The following is a 15,717-nucleotide window of genomic DNA, read 5'->3' on the forward strand; positions in this document are numbered from 1 at the left end:
TACAAAGATTATATTTGCTATTTTATGAGTGTGTTAAGATCACACGATGGGGTTGGGGGGATATCAGTGCAAGTGTATGTGTAAACAACATCTTATATTCAGGTTTGTAGTATTTCAGCAGTAGCACTTAGTGGATGTTGTGCAATGGGAGAAGAATGAGGCAATAATTGGCCATGAACCATAACACTTTCTACAGGAGAAATAGAATCACAAAGCAAGTAAACTCTAATGGTGTTACCTACCCCTTTGCAAGCTTTGTGTCTCATATAATTGTCTTAGATGTACACCATTTGAAAGTGAATATGTAAAATTAAAGGAGTTACGGGCCAAAATATAGTCTATATCTATCAGGCTTAATGGCTTATTATGAGTCATCTGTTTTGTTCAACTTCAGACCACAACGTTTTATGCACAGAAGGAAACAGGAAGCGTCAGAAAGACAGCACCCTCAGGCATTCCATGGAAAATGTCCCCAGGAAAGGAGGCGAGCATTGTGAGACTAGATATGCAGACATTGTTCTTGACATTAATGAACTTGTCAATCCAGTTAGGGTATATGCCATTAATGTAACAGGTTATCCTATTAGTAGCCATAGCTGTGAAAAATAAATCAATGCTCTCCTCTAGTGGTCTAGAAGGCTTATTGCACCTGGAGGAGGGTTACTTACTGGCTCTTGTAGTTGACCAGAAATTCATGTTGCTTCTTTCAAATCTGATGAATTTACAATCAGTACTATTACCTAGACAACTGTATTAATATTACAGAAGGCTACAATAAAAGTCCTAAAATAATGTACTTCTTGTGTGGTGGGACCCCTACTCATCTTGTACCAGGTAGGACAGAATTATTCTTCCAACATCCATTAGATATGAAAATCATTCAATCCCTCTTGTTTGAATAAGAACAGAGGCTTGTGTCAAAACTCAGATGACCAATGTTGATTTGAACCCCATATTTATTCAAAATCTGCATAGGGGAGAGTGGGGTAATTTGAGCCAAAGGGTTAAGTTGTGCCACCTCGTTTCGAGGAAACCATACACAAATTGAATCATTTGACAAATATTTAGGAAGCGGTCATCATTTCATGGAGTCTATGAAGACAGAAACCACATGGAAAAAGAGATAAGCAAGTAAGGTCCAAAAACAGATTTTCACCAAGTCAAATGAATTTATTGTGTTAGAGGTTTCATTATGCTTGTCTCTAAACCAAAGTAGATCATTTTTAGATTGTTCTATACATCAGTTGGGATCTCTAGAAGCTTTAATATGAGGTCCTAAACCTGTCATGAAAGTGCATCATTGTAGCTGTGTCGGCTAATAAAGTCAAAATGTTTTCCTTGGGGTAAGTTGAACCAATGGCTATGAGACAAGTTGAGCCAATGATTGAGCCAATGGAAAGTTGAGCAAACTGAAGTATTTTCTTCCCAGGCGTAATGTAAGGCATTATTGCTTGGGTATGAGGTAACAACAAGGACTGACCTATGTAAAAAGTGTTTTAAAAAAGTACAAAGTGGCCTCCCGAGTGGTGCAGCAGTCTAAGGTACTGATCACTGCTAGAGGCGTGACGTCAGATCTGGGTTCGATCCCGGGCTGTGTAGCAGACAGCCTTGACCGGGAGATCCATGAGGTGGCGCACAATTGGCCCAGCGTCGTCTGGGTTAGGGGAGGGTTTGGCCGGCTGGGATGTCCTTGTCCCATCGCACTCTAGCGACTCCTTGTGGTGGCCGGGCGCATGCACGCTGGCTTCAGTCGCCAGCTGTACGGTGTTTCCTCCAACACATTGGTGCTGCTGGCTTCCGGCTTAAGCGAGCAGTGTGTCAAGAAGCTATGCGGGTTCTTCTTTCAGAGGATTCATGGCTCTCGACCTTCACCTCTCCCGAGTCCGTAGGGGAGTAGCAGCGATGGGACAAGACTGGATATCTTGTCCCATTGGATATCACGAAATAGGGGAGAAAAAGGGGTAAAACAAAGTACAAAAAATACAAAAATAGATGTGTTTGTTGAGTGTTAAACCTGTGTTAGAAGATGCATAAAATGATTAAAATACCAAAAAAGTGATTGTGATTGGGTTTGTTACGTTCTCATTCTTAGAGTAAATACCTCAACGGACACTAGAAAAGCTTAACCTAGTTTAACCTCTTACATCTAGACGTTCCGCTAGCGGAACACCTGCTCCAATATCCAATGATAGGCGTGGCGCGAATGACAAATTCCTCAAAAATACAAAAACTTCAATTTTTCAAACATATGACTATTTCACAGCATTTTAAAGACAAGACTCTCCTTTATCTAACCACACTGTCCGATTTCAAAAAGGCTTTACAGCGAAAGCAAAACATTAGATTATGTCAGCAGAGTACCCAGCCAGAAATAATCAGACACCCATTTTTCAAGCTAGCATATAATGTCACAAAAACCCAGAAGACAGCTAAATGCAGCACTAACCTTTGATGATCTTCATCAGATGACACACCTAGGACATTATGTTATACAATACATGCATGTTTTGTTCAATCAAGTTCATATTTATATAAAAAAAAGCTTTTTACATTAGCATGTGACGTTCAGAACTAGCATACCCGCCGCAAACTTCCGGGGAATTTACTAACAATTTACTAAATTACTCACGATAAACGTTCACAAAAAGCATAACAATTATTTTAAGAATTATAGATACAGAACTCCTCTATGCACTCGATATGTCCGATTTTAAAATAGCTTTTTGGTGAAAGCACATTTGGCAATATTCTAAGTACATAGCCCAGCCATCACGGGCTAGCTATTTAGACACCCGGCAAGTTTAGCCTTCACCAAAATCAGATTTACTATAACAAAAATGTTATTACCTTTGTTGTCTTCGTCAGAATGCACTCCCAGGACTGCTACTTCAATAACAAATGTTGGTTTGGTCCCAAATAATCCATCGTTATATCCGAATAGCGGCGTTTTGTTCATGCGTTCCAGAAACTATCCGAAATGGTAAATCAGGGTCGTGCGCATGGCGCAATTCGTGACAAAAAAATTCTAAATATTCCATTACCGTACTTCGAAGCATGTCAACCGCAGTTTAAAATCAATTTTTATGCAATTTATCTCGTAAAAAAGCGATAATATTCCGACCGGGAATCTCCTTTTCGGCAAACAGAGGAAAAATCACAAAGACGGGGGCGGCCAGTGCACGCGCCTAAGCCCACAGTCCCTTGATCGGCCACTTGAGAAAGGCGATAATGTGTTTCAGCCTGGGGCTGGAATGACGACATTCAGGTTTTTCCCGGGCTCTGAGAGCCTATTGGAGCCGTGGGAAGTGTCACGTTAGAGCAGAGATCCTTTGTAATGGAATGAGATGTCAAAGAAAGACAATAAATGGTCAGACAGGCCACTTCCTGTAAAGGAATCTCTCAGGTTTTGACCTGCCATTTGAGTTCTGTTATACTCACAGACACCATTCAAACAGTTTTAGAAACTTTGGAGTGTTTTCTATCCAAAGCCAATAATTATATGCATATTCTAGTTACTGGGCAGGAGTAGTAACCAGATTAAATCGGGTACGTTTTTTATCCAGCCGTGAAAATACTGACCCCTAGCCATAACAGGTAAATTCTTCCCAAAGGGTCAATACAGCTGCATTCAGACATTGACATTTCACTCAAGCACTGATATTTAACCCTTTCTCCTAGGCTGAGTCTCCTCCTCCACATCTGAACAGCCAATGCATCTCTGTTGCTAGACAGAACCTTAGTGATATCTGTTCTTCCTCACTTCATCTGACCTGACCTCTACCCCATAGTGCTTACTCCTCCCCAACTCAAGGCTGTCATGGTGATTGATACCAGACTGTGTGTCTTCTCCTCCCAGAAGATCCCTCCCATAAGATCCCTGATGGCTAACAGTAACATATCCTGACATAATGTAAGTGTTATACATTACCCTCTCTCCCTCAGTGACATTGTTAGGTTCTAAGATCTCCATCCGTCTCCCCTACACATTCCAAAGCCATCTGGCTCCTACAGATAACCATTAACTTCTGATTATAACAATGTTCCAAGTTTAACCCAGAATCTAACAGGTTGAATTGTGTTTGGGAAATAAATGTAGACATGGTTTTAAAAAAGTAGTGGTAATACAGTATTTCATTCAGTACAGAAATGTGTAGGCGGCTTAATTAACCCCATGTCAGGTGTAAGTTGCGCCAAGATACCTACTTTTTGGGTTTACATGAATTCTGATCATTTTCTGGAATACACAACATCCTGAAATATATGTAGATATCTTTGTTTGAAAGAAAACTATCATTCTCTTGACGGAGTGATACTGAATGTATAAAATGGCTCAACTTACCCCTCTCTCCCCTGCGTGGGATGGCGCTGACAGAAATGGTCGCCTCGTTTCGCTTTCTTAGGAAACTATGCAGTATTTAGTTTTTTTATGTATTATTTCTTACACGGTTACCCCAGAAAATCTCAAGTCTTATTACATACAGCCGGGAAGAACTATTGGAAAGAAGAGCAACCTCAGCTTACCAACATTACGACCAGGAATACGACTTTCCCGAAGCGGATACTCTGTTTGGACCACCACCCAGGACAATGGCTCAGATCCCAGTAGGCGACCCAAAACAACGGCGCCGCAGAATGAGCAAACGGCGCGGTCTCCTGGTCAGGCTCCGTAGACGAGCACATCCCTCACCGCTCCCGAGTATACTACTCACCAATGTCCAGTCTCTTCACAACAAGGTAGACAAAATTTGTGCAATGGTTGCCTTCCAGAGAGACAGGTTGCCTTCCTGTCTCTGCCTGGCCGGTTCCCCTCTCTCCACTGGGATTCTCTGCCTCTAACCCTATTACAGGGGCTGAGTCACTGGCTTACTTGGTGTTCTTCCATGCCGTCCCTAGGAGGGGTGCGTCACTTGAGTGGGTTGAGTCCCTGACGTGGTCTTCCTGTCTGGGTTGGCGCCCCTCCCCCCCTTGGGTTGTGCCGTGGCGGAGATCTTTGTGGGCTATACTCGGCCTTGTCTCAGAATGGTAAGTTGGTGGTTGAAGATGTCCCTCTAGTGGTGTGGGGGCTGTGCTTTGACAAAGTGGGTGGGGTTATATCCTTCCTGTTTGGCTCTGTCTGGGGGTATCATCGGATGGGGCCACAGTGTCTCCTGACCCCTCCTGTCTCAGCCTCCAGTATTTATGCTGCAGTAGTTTGTGTCGGGGGGCTAGGGTCAGTCTGTTATATCTGGAGTATTTCTCCTGTCTTATCTGGTTTCCTGTGTGTATTTAACCTGTTAAGGACAGACGCGGAACCCCTAGCCAACAGCCAATGGCATCGCACGGCGCGAAATACAAAACCAACTAAAATACCACAATTCAATTTTCTCAAACAATCAACTATTTTACACCATTTTGAAGACAAGACTCTCGTTAATCTAACCACACTGTCCGATTTCAAAAAGGCTTTACAGCGAAAGCAAAACATTAGATTATGTCAGGAGAGTACCCTGCCAAAAATAATCACACAGCCATTTTCAAAGCAAGCATATATGTCACAAAAACCAAAACCACAGCTAAATGCAGCAATAACCTTTGATGATCTTCATCAGATGACACTCTTAGGACATTATGTTATACAATACATGCATGTTTTGTTCAATCAAGTTCATATTTATATAAAAAACCAGAACTAGCATACCCACCGCAAACCTCCGGTGAATTTACTAAATTACTCATGATTAACATTCACAAAAAACATAACAATTATTTTAAGAATTATAGATACAGAACTTTTTTATGCAATCGCGGTGTCAGATTTTAAAATAGCTTTTCGGCGAAAGCTAATTTGACACCCACCAAGTTTGGCCCTCACCAAACTCAGATTTACTATAAGAGAAATTGGATTACCTTTGCTGTTCTTCATCAGAATGCACTCCCAGGACTTCTACTTCAACAACAAATGTTGTTTTGGTTCCAAATAATCCATAGTTATATTGAAATAGCTCCGTTTTGTTCGTGCGTTGAGGTCACTATCTGAAGGGTGACGCGCGAGCACATTTCAAGACAAAAAATGTCAAAATATTCCATTACTGTACTTCGAAGCATGTCAAACGCTGTTTAAAATCAATTTTTATGCTAGTTTTCTCATAAAATAGTGATAATATTCCAACCGGGCAACGTTGTATTCATTCAAAGACTGAAAGAAAAAAATGGACTAGTCTCGTGGAAGCGCATCTCCAGTGTCACTGTTCCCAGCCTGACCACTAACAAATACTCCTGCTGTTCTTAGCCCAGAGAGAGGAGACACGTCATTCCACTTTCTGGCGCCTTCTGAGAGCCAATGGAAGCCTTAGAAAATGTCACGTTACAGCACAGATGCTGTATTTTCGATAGAGATGCTACAAAAGGACAATAAATTGTCAGACAGGGCACTTCCTCTATGGAATCTTCTCAGATTTTGGCCTGCCATATGAGTTCTGTTATACTCACAGACACCATTCAAACAGTTTTAGAAACTTTAGAGTGCTTTCCATCCAAATATACTAATTATATGCATATTCTAGTTTCTGGGCAGGAGTAGTAACCAGATTAAATTGGGTACGTTTTTTATCCGGCCGTGAAAATACTGCCCCCTAGCCCCAACAGGTATAGTGTGCTCTCTCTAATTCTCTCTTTCTCTCTTTCTTTCTTTCTCTCTCTTGGAGGACCTGAGCCCTAGGACCATGCCTCAGGACTACCTGGCATGATGACTCCTTGCTGTCCCCAGTCCACCTGGCCGTGCTGCTGCTCCAGTTTCAACTGTTCTGCCTGCGGCTATGGAACCCTGACCTGTTCACCGGACGTGCTACCTGTCCCAGACCTGCTGTTTTCAACTCTCTAGAGACAGCAGGAGCGGTAGAGATACTCTCAATGATCTGCTATGAAAAGCCAACTGACATTTACTCTTGAGGTGCTGACTTGTTGCACCCTCGACAACTACTGTGATTATTATTATTTGACCATGCTGGTCATTTATGAACATTTGAACATCTTGGCCATGTTCTGTTATAATCTCCACCCGGCACAGCCAAAAGAGGACTGGCCACCCCTCATAGCATGGTTCCTCTCTAGGTTTCTTCCTAGGTTTTGGCCTTTCTAGGGAGATTTTCCTAGCCACCGTGCTTCTACACCTGTATTGCTTGCTGTTTGGGGTTTTAGGCTGGGTTTCTGTACAGCACTTTGAGATATTAGCTGGTGTAAGAAGGGCTATATAAATAAATTTGATTTGACATCAGAGATTTAACATTCTCTGTTTCACGGAAACTTGGCTCACTCGGGATACGTTATCAGAGTCGGTACAGTCACCCGGTTTCTTCACGCATCGTGCCGACAGAAACAAACATCTCTCTGGTAAGAAAAAGGGCTGGGATGTATGCCTTACGATTAACGAGTCGTGGTGTGATCATAACAACATTCACGAACACAAGTCCTTTTTTTCACCTGACCTAGAATTCCTTATAATCAAATGCTGACCGCATTATCTACCAAGAGAATACCCTTCGATTATAATCACAGCCGTGTATATCCCCCCCCCCCCAAGTAGACACCTCGACGGCCCTGACGGAACATCACTGGACTCTGTGTAAACTGGAAACCACATATGCTGAGGCTGCATTTATTGTAGATGGGGATTTTAACAAAGCTAATCTGAAAACAAGGCTCCCTAAATTTTATCAGCATATCGAATGCGCGACCCGGGCTGGCAGCATTGTGGATCATTGCTACTCTAACTTCCGCGACGCATACAAAGCCCTCCCTCGCCTTCCTTTCAGCAAATCTGACGACGACTCCATTTTGTTGCTCCCAGCCTATAGACAGAAACTAAAACAGGAAACACCCGTGCTCAGGTCTGTTCAACGCTGGTCCGACCAATCTTATTCCACGCTTCAAGATTGCTTCGATCACGTGGACTGGGATATGTTCCGGATAGCCTGAGACAACAACATTGATGTATCCGCTGATTCGGTGAGTGAGTTTATTAGCAAGTGCATCAGTAATGTTGTACCCACGGTGACTATTAAAACCTTCCCCAACCAGAAACCATTGATTGATGGTAGCATTCGCGCAAAACTGAAAGCGTGAACCATTGCTTTTAATCATGGCAAGCAGCCCAGAAACATGACCAAATACAAACAGTGTAGCTATTCCCTCCGCAAGGCAATCAAACAAGCTAAGCGTCAGTATAGAGACAAGGTACAGCCGCATGTCAACGGCTGAGACACGAGACGTATGTGGCAGGGTATACAGTCAATCACGGATTACAAAAATAAAACCAGCGTCGCGGACACCGACATATTGCTCCCAGACAAACTAAACAACTTCTTTGCTCACTTTGAGGACAATACATTGCCATTGACACAGCCCGCTACCAAAACCTGCAGGCTCTCCTTCACCGCAGCCAACGTGAGTAAAACATTTAAACGTGTTAACCCTCGCAAGGCTGCCTACCCAGACAGCATCCCTAGCCGCGTCCTCAGAGCATGCGCAGACCAGCTAGCTAGTGTGTTTACGGACATATTCAATCAATCCCTATCCCTGTCTGCTGTTCCCACAAGCTTCAAGAGGGCCACCATTATTACTGTTCCCAAGAAAGCTGAAATAACTGAGCTAAACGACTATTGCCCCGTAGCACTCACTTCCGTCATCATGAAGTGCTTCGAGAGACTAGTCAAGGATCATATCACCTCCACCATACCTGACACCCTAGACCCACTCCAACTTGCTTACCGTCCCAATAGGTCCACAGACGACACAATCGCAATCACACTGCACACTGCCCTAACCCATCTGGACAAGAGGAATACCTATGTAAGAACGCTGTTCATCAATTACAGCTCAGCATTTAACACCATAGTCCACCATAGTACCCTCCAAACGCAACAGCGCCTCTTCAACCTCAGGAGGCTGAGGAAATTTGGCTTGTCACCGAAAACACTCACAAATTTTACAGATGCACAATCAAGAGCATCCTGTCGGGCTGTATCACCGCCTGGTACGGCAACTGCTCTGCCCACAACCGTAAGGCTCTCCAGAGGGTAGTGTGGTCTGCACAACGCATCACCGGGGGAGAAACTACCTGTTCTCTAGGAAGACCTACACCACCCGATGTCACAGGAAGGCCAAAAAGATCATCAAGGACAACAACCACCCAAACCACTGTCTGTTCACCCCGCTGTCATCCAGAAGGCGAGGTCAGTACAGGTGCATCAAACTTGGAACCTTATTTTTTAAGGCCATCAGACTGTTAAACAGACATCACTAACATTGAGTGGCTGCTGCCAACATACTGACTCAAATCTCTAGCCACTTTAATAATTAAAAATTGGATGTAATAAATGTATCACTAGTCACTTTAAACAATGCCACTTTATATAATGTTTACATACCCTACATTACCCATCTCATATGTATATACTGTACTCTATACTATCTACTACATCTTGCCTATGCCGCACAGCCATCGCTCATCCATCCATTTATATGTACATACTCTTATTCATTCCTTTACACTTGTGTGTATAAGGTAGTTGTTGTGAAATTGTTAACTTGTTAGATATTACTGCACAGTCGGAACTAGAAGAACAAGCATTTCGCTACACTCACATTAACATCTGCTAAACATGTGTTTGTGACCAATACAATTTGATTGGGCGTGATGTAAAATTAGTTTCAGATTGACAGGTAATGTTTAAATACAAAATACTTTATTTTGTGTTTGGGATCCTCAGCTCAGTTTGGGACCCTTAATCCAGGCTGGACAGGAGGAAGTCAACCTGCATTTCTAGATTCACCATCACCTGCCACGAGAGCCTCTGTGGGCTTTCATAGATGGACTCATCGAGGTTGAAGATGGAGTCCAACCACGCCTTCATCTGATCCTGACGACAACAGACACATCAACTATTATTTAATGACCAACTACAAAGATAAGGATGAACAAACCATCACACACAGTTCAGGATAGAGAGAGAGAGAGAGAGAGAGAGAGAGAGAGAGAGAGAGAGAGAGAGAGAGGGGGAGAGAGAAATGCACCTTAAGGAGGAGGTAGAAGTTCCCAGCAGACTCTGTCCAGGCTCCTCCAGGAGGGTGAATCGTCATTATCACTTCAATGAGCAGATAAAAGAAGGTACCAGGCCTCTGGAGAAGGAACAGGGGACATGAGTGAGTGTCTACAGACCTGGTATGGCTACAGTGTGGATAGGGTAGATAAACAACAAGATGTTTACATTATTAGGGCCACTTACAGATGTTGGAAGAGATGTTTTTCCTTCTAGAAGGCTTAGTAGAACGAATTCATAAAATACATCCGTGAAGTTGATGTGGTTGATCTGAAGTCGAACAAATAAGATAATTACATCATTTTCATTGACAAGCACTTTAGAAAGTCTCATTGAGTAGATGTTGGATGAGCAGACGGTGCCTGCAGCTAACGCTCAAGCTTGTATGTAAACCTACTCCTACAAGAGCCATCTCCAGCTCTAGTCGCTCCCTGTTTGCTGGCTCATTAATGAAGTTCACCAGGATGTCATAGGCCTGCTGAAACTGCCTCACATCCTCAAAACAAAACAACCATAAAATTCCTTAGAACGTGGATCATAAACTCAAAGATTCAGGTCTGTAATTCTGACTGTTTGGCTTGTAAGACATTGGAACTTTTCAACTAAACCTTACGAATCACTATTGCCTAAATGTAAGCCACTGGGCAAAGACTGGTTGAATCAACGTTGTTTCCTTGTCATTTCAACAACAAAAATGTAATGTGATGATGTTGAATCAACATGGAAAACAGATTGTAATTGAAAAAAGTCATTAACGTATTTTTTTCACCCAACTTTTAACCTAAGTCCAATGACACGGTACATTTGTTTTATTGATTTCACATTGAATTCACATTAGTTGACAACTCAAATGTAACTAAAAACTACACGCTGAAATGACGTCTGTGCCCAGTGGGAACTATATATCTGGTCTGATGAATGCTGTACAATTATGTGAATGGTTACCTGCTGGTTGAGCTTGGACAGTCCACTCAACACCATCCTCCCAGCGTGGGTGAGGTAATTAAGGGAGGTACTGTCTGAGGATGTCAGAGCCTGTGAGAACAAGACAGTACATTTAGAAATAGTACACAAATGTACATCAAATGAAATTCAAATGGTGGTAAATTCACACTTTCTCACCTCCATAGCACATCGGATAGAGGCCAGCCTCAGAGAGAAGTTGGTTGTCCCTTGGTTTCCAAAGTAACTCCTGTAAATAGAAATGTTTGGAAACAAATGTGCAACATAAGAAGCTAAAGCATACATTAATGCCATGAGATTAAGATATCCTTTTATGTTACAACTGCAGGATTCAGAAAAACCATACCAATGTAGGATTGTAATTTGATCACTCTTTTGTCACTGAGAAACTTGTATTGTATTTCGGTTTTAAAAAGGCTTTTAAAGTTTGTAATTTCCACTTGGAAATTTCAGACTTGACTTGCCCTATCAACCCCTACAAAAATGTAAATTATAATCCACATAATAACTAATATTTCCTATGCAAGAGTGTGGAAAGCTGTTATCATGGCAAAGGGGGGCTATTTGAAGAATATTAAACATAAAATATATTTTGATTTGTTTAACATTTCTTTGGTTACTACATGATTCCATATGTGTTCTTTCATAGTTTTGATGTCTTCACTATTATTCTACAACGTAGAAAATAGTAAAAACAAAGAAAAACCCTTGAATGAGTAGGTGTTTGAAAACTTTTGACCGGTAGTGTATATAAAGTGTTTCAACTGTATATCTGAAATGCTAAAGGTGTCTTCTTTTTTAAGACCATATCCATGTGTGTGAGGTGCAGACTTTTGTTTCAAAGTAGATTTGTTAAAGACTACTAAGAAACATTGTGTGTGACCCTGATTTAGCCCACTGCAGTAAAAGGTTATTAAGTTCCTACATCTGTATAACTACAATATAGGGGCAGATTATTTCAAAGCAAATGTTTTTACTATAGATGAACACATGAAAGCAAACTCACCACAGCTGGGGCACATCTGCAACATTATGTTGCTCCTCCACAAACTCCTAAAACAGACATCACATTAACATCAACTCTGGGCTCCCAAGGTAAGTCAGATAAGAATTTGTTCTTAACTAACTTACCTAGATAAGTAAATAAAATAAATACTAAACTGCATTTCACCTGCAACTGAAGCGGACAAAACATTCAGTGACATCATAAAAATACTTTCATCTTGACCTAAAAACTTGCCCCTATACAGACAATACAAACCTGTTGACACCAAAACACTGTGTTTGGAACACAATGACACTTAGACACACAAGTACAAATGTCAGGAAAACAAAGAAAAAGGGTTATTGACTGTAGAAAGAGTTTTACCTGAGGAGTGCTGTCAGGGGTCTGGTCCTGGGCCTGGTCCTGGGTGAAGTGGTAAGGTGGAGGGGAATCGGAAGGGAATGGGGGAGGCGGAGGGGGAGGTGGAGAATCCTGGGGGAACTGGTGAGAGGAGCCAGAGGACGGCTCATGAGGGATGGTGATAATGTCAGAGGTAGAGAACTGATACGCCATCATGTCATCCCCCCTCTCCTGGAACCCCTCCACTGTGGTGGAGATATCCACCTGCTGTTTAACAAACAACACCGTCAGCCCAACCACAATGTTGAAAACCCCTCAACCAAACACTGAAATAAATCCTACCGCAGAGAAACAACGAGGCATACCTGGGCGTCCTCATAATAGGTGAACTCTAACCTCCTCTTGACGAGGCAAGACCTGAGTCCATGGATCCTTCTACCAAGGAACTAAAAATGAGGATAGAAATTCAAATGTATCATTTCATTTTGTCAACATTTATTTAAATAGGTAAATGGACATTTGCCACTTTCCATTTTTTGTTATGAAAGTGTTTGACTGTACCTTAATACCAGTCACCTCCTTGTTGGTGAGGACCACCTGGACAATACCCTTTCAAAGAGACACAGGGAAAAATTACATTTCATTCAGGATATATAAGTAGCTCCATATTTTGTGCATCATTTGACATAAATCAGGTGCATTTGAGATGAAAGATCAGTTGAGAATCTCTCACCCATGGGTCCAGGATTTTTTCCTGAATGACTCTGCTCCACCACAGCTGTTTCTCCACTCCCCTCACAATGCACAGGTGATGCATGTCCTCTTCATTTTGCTATAAAGAAAAACGGCTTCAGTCTGCACACCTCTCTGTATATTTTAGCTGTATATTTCTATATCATTTGCCAGGCGTTTTCAGTTTGGACTATCACCACTGGCAGTGATATAGAGCCAACATGATGTTCGTAAACAACTTTCCCCTAGGTTTCAATTAGGACCAGACATACAAAAGAAAACCCAGAGACAAATGGGAGTTAAAACACACAGGTGTGTTCCCAAATGTTAAGAATATGTCTGAAGTACCTGCACTCGTCCATAACGGATTATCCAGGTATGGAAATGAAATGAACCCCAGTTCCCAACCAGCTGCATCTTCTCATAGGGAAAACCAGAGTCTTCACTATTTGGCTGCAAAACAAAGACATCCCTTAAGTATAGAGCTTTCTCTGAGATTAATAATAAACAGACCAAGGGATTAAAGCCAGACAAGGCCACTGCCCAACCTCCTCATCCACATACTAAGGAACAAGAATGACAGACTGGTAGCCTATAGGAGTGACAGACTGGTATAGGGAGGATCACAAGAGGAGGCCACTGCATTATAGATTCTAAAAGAATTGTCAGTTGAACTACACAGGTCTGTGTTCAAAGGTTAAGGAAACATCTGAAGTATCTGCATATGAATGGATACCTGTTCAGTTTGAGAAGACAGTTCCTCCCACACCATCCTCCCAACAGGAGTGAAACAGATGAGAACAGGCTGATCCATCATGAAAATCTGGGAGAAAATGAGGGAACAGACAGCAAAGTATTTCACTACCATAGTGGATACTGAAGGTAATCCTTCCTGTTAGATAAAATGAGCTTTGTCCAATAATCTGCATGGTTACCTGTGTGTTTAACACTGCCCGCTCTCTCACTAACATCCTCCCAGCAAGGGTAAGGTAATAAGTCAGCTGCAGTTGTAAAAAATATGGAATATGTTTACAGAAATGTATTTCCATATTGTCCTTCAGAAAACGTCATGTTTGTGTTTAAGCTACATAAATCAGTCATAAGACCAGAGAGAAGACAAGAGAGTATCAGTACTGTTGGACTTACAGAGCTGGGAACCCACAGAGGTCCAGACCAAGGGACTAAAGCCAGACAGGGCCGCTGCCCAACCTCCTCATCCACAAACTAAGGAATAAATCAGGATCCATTTTCAAGTCAGTAAAATTACAGTTTGAATTGATTGTTATTGAACCAGTCCTGATAATGAAGCAGTATTGTTATAGCCTGGGTGCCAGGCGGTTTCAGCTCTCTGACAACTACTTATGGAATTATCATGCAAATATACTTTTGCCAAGATGGAATTGGCAAGAGAGCAGAAACCGACCGGTACCCAGACTATTGATAGGCCTACAGTGTTCTTACCTGAACAAGGACTGGGTCCTCCTGGTCCAGGGTGGGATCATGATCTTTATGAATAAACAATAAAGGATTATTTTCTCTAAGTTGAAGAAATACTACAAGACACCAAACATCTGTCCATGTAGTTAGGCTGATCTTATAATTGAATTGTGTTTATATTGTATGATATCACATTGTATTTACGTGTCTGCATAATGTACCAATATGTTCAACTAAACCTCAAGGAAAGGTTTGGTCTCAGAGGAGCATGTTGGTTTGTTGTTGTTAATAGTGGAATTATTAGCCATCATCATGTAATCAAATGAGTCCTAAATTCCCTATTCCCTATTTAGTGCACTACTATTAACCAGAGCCTTTTAACCATATAACTATGGGCCCTGGTAAAAAAAAAAAAATAGGGTATAGGGTGCCATTTTAGACGACGCCTGAAAATAGTTTCAGTCCGGACTATATACAGTATGTCAAAAAGTAAGGAGGACCACAGAACTCTTCATATCATTCATTAAAATGCCTTCATTTGTATGGCATGTTCAATGGAAACCATGTTTAAAAACTTTCCATTGAACATTCCGTACAAATAAAGGCATTTTAATTAATTATATGAAGAGTGCCTTGGTCCTCCTTTCTTTTTGATGGCCAATTTACCCCTTTTACCAAAGAGCACCTTCTGTCTACCAAAACCTACTATTGTGCACCTTAGCAGCGCTTCCCTTCCTCCTTTTGTTCTACACGTTTATACAGTCAGTATTGTTATTTAGACATTGTAAAATCTGTAAATGTACCCTCCTCAACCGTGACAACACGGTCCACGGTCTCCACGGTGGCCGGTTCATCCTCACCGACGCCGTAATATTTGTTATAAAAGTAGACTGCCGAACCCGTAGCGATCACCAGGCCAGCTGCACACAGAAGCGGTCGCTCACGGAGCAATCTCAGCGTGGTCGCTTTCAAAAAACGACTGAACGTAGGCTTACTCATTATCACCCTTCATACTGCAGTGTTTTGACCGAGTTCAAGACCATATGACACTTTCTTAGAATTAAAGGGTTTTATATGGAACCATTAATACGTCAAATGATTCCATTTGTCGTGGTTGGCAATGTCACAATGGGATGAACATGTTTACCAAACTGATTAAAAAAC

General features: G+C 41.9%; 2 long non-coding RNA genes across 2 annotated transcripts; both read right to left on the reverse strand.

Annotated features, from left to right (window-relative positions):
- Window positions 1-9,746: 9,746 nt before the first annotated feature.
- On the reverse strand, window positions 9,747-10,344 carry LOC123730985 (uncharacterized). The gene is made up of 3 exons (XR_006762495.1): window positions 10,263-10,344; window positions 10,051-10,155; window positions 9,747-9,896 (listed from the first exon to the last, which is right to left on the reverse strand). It is a non-coding gene; the product is annotated as an uncharacterized lncRNA (long non-coding RNA).
- A 2,741-nt stretch (window positions 10,345-13,085) lies between these two features.
- Window positions 13,086-15,183, reverse strand: LOC123730986 (uncharacterized). Its single transcript, XR_006762496.1, has 6 exons — window positions 14,578-15,183; window positions 14,263-14,340; window positions 14,052-14,117; window positions 13,853-13,939; window positions 13,465-13,569; window positions 13,086-13,216 (listed from the first exon to the last, which is right to left on the reverse strand). It is a non-coding gene; the product is annotated as an uncharacterized lncRNA (long non-coding RNA).
- Window positions 15,184-15,717: the final 534 nt, after the last annotated feature.

Source organism: Salmo salar, chromosome ssa27 (genome assembly GCF_905237065.1).
Source record: "Salmo salar chromosome ssa27, Ssal_v3.1, whole genome shotgun sequence".
NCBI lineage: Eukaryota > Metazoa > Chordata > Actinopteri > Salmoniformes > Salmonidae > Salmo > Salmo salar.